The sequence below is a fragment of the Morone saxatilis genome, unplaced genomic scaffold (genome assembly GCF_004916995.1).
Source record: "Morone saxatilis isolate NCDOM2014 unplaced genomic scaffold, NCSU_SB_2.0 Contig7, whole genome shotgun sequence".
Lineage (NCBI taxonomy): Eukaryota > Metazoa > Chordata > Actinopteri > Moronidae > Morone > Morone saxatilis.
The window spans coordinates 4,812,327-4,814,017 of record NW_023340246.1 but is presented as its reverse complement, the minus strand read 5'-3'; positions in this window follow the sequence as shown (position 1 = coordinate 4,814,017).

The following is a 1,691-nucleotide window of genomic DNA, read 5'->3' as shown; positions in this document are numbered from 1 at the left end:
TTGATTTGTTTTTTCCACAAAAAAAAAATTTAATTTAAAAAAATTCTACTACTGGACTCAAGATGTCTCCTACATAACTGTAAAGCCCATTCTCAGCATTGCGCTTACACATAAGCTGCTCATTGGACCACGATTAGCTTTCAAACTATAATGATTCAAAGTCAGACTCAAGCAGCAGGTGAATGTCAAAACCACCTTCTAGTGTCAAAATGTGCACATACATCATTCTGTACAAGGACATCCGAGACAACTAACAGTAAGCCAAACATATATCAGAGTGGAGGGAGACCTGAAGCAAAAGATTCTTCAGGTTTTTTTTTTTTTGGTACCTTTTATAGTCTGCATTTTTTGTATACATTATATTGCTTTGCAATTCATGATTAACACTTCATGTAGTAGTTGTCATCATTGGTGGCAGAGTCCGCCATTCTTGCGTTGCATGCAGATTACCTACCTAAACACAAGGGATTTACAGAAAATGTTGAATGTAATCCTGCGCAATTTTAGCTCATTAAACATTTCATACTGATGCTGCTTTCACATTAAACACATTCAGACAGCAGGGGGTGACCTTTATTGTGAAGTAGCCCCAGGGAAAGCAATATGTTTGTCACTGAGGTGAGCTATTTTTGCATTAAATGTATTCTAACATCCTCATTTCGTCACCTATTTACAGTGTTGGGTAAGTTACACAAAAAAATAAGTAATTACTCATTAGTAATTAGTAACATTACTCATTACTTTACTTGCATTACTCAGGCCTGCCCCGTAAAGGTGAGTTATGAACAACTCCAAGCCAGCTCGCCCACACATCACGTATAAAATATAAAATTAGGTTTATTTCTTGGTGGTATTTACTGATTAGCTTAGCATTATCCCTAATCACTGGCTGGACTCCAGAAGTTCAAACACCCTCCTGCTCTCCAGATGATTCCTGAATGTAAGTGTACCAGTGGCTAACGTTAGTAAGAATAAACAAAGACAACAATAAGTAAATAAAACAACGCTGAAGTTACGTATTTGAGTCATATTTCTCCACTTTTGGCTTCTGTCAACTAAACACAGAGGCTGTGTAGACTGTAATAATATCTATTATCCTTTTTTTGTATTCAGTATGTTCATAATGCACAACATTCTAATGGTTTTTAAGGTAACCTTCTGTAATATGAATCTCAACAATGTTGATCTTATCTTCGCTCATTCAAACTGATTTATGGATTAATGTGGGATTTGTATCCCATTTCAAGTGTTGCTGTAAAATCATACTTTCTCCTCAATTTTTAAATCATGGCAGAGAAGGAATGAAAACCTCCAAATGTACATGGCCTTATGTCTGTAAAGTAATCTGACAATCTATTCATATAGAGAATATACAGAGATTCTAGTTGAGCAGCCAGTGACAGTCAACTGCACTCTGTATGTTTTCCAGTGCAGTTGCTCGGCTGCCCACATTGGACTGTTGTTTCATCACTGTTAGTAAAAAGGAGAATGCATGCAAAACATTGTGCTAGTAAGCATAATACAGCCTATTTTCTCATTAGTCCTAAGATTCCTGATTAAATGAGATTAAATCATCACAAATCAACTGTTTTCACTATCATGTAATGACTGGAAAATCAGGAAAATGTTTTATCAGCATCTCAGTCAATCTCTGTCAATCCTAATCTGATTTCTGTCTAATTATTTGAACT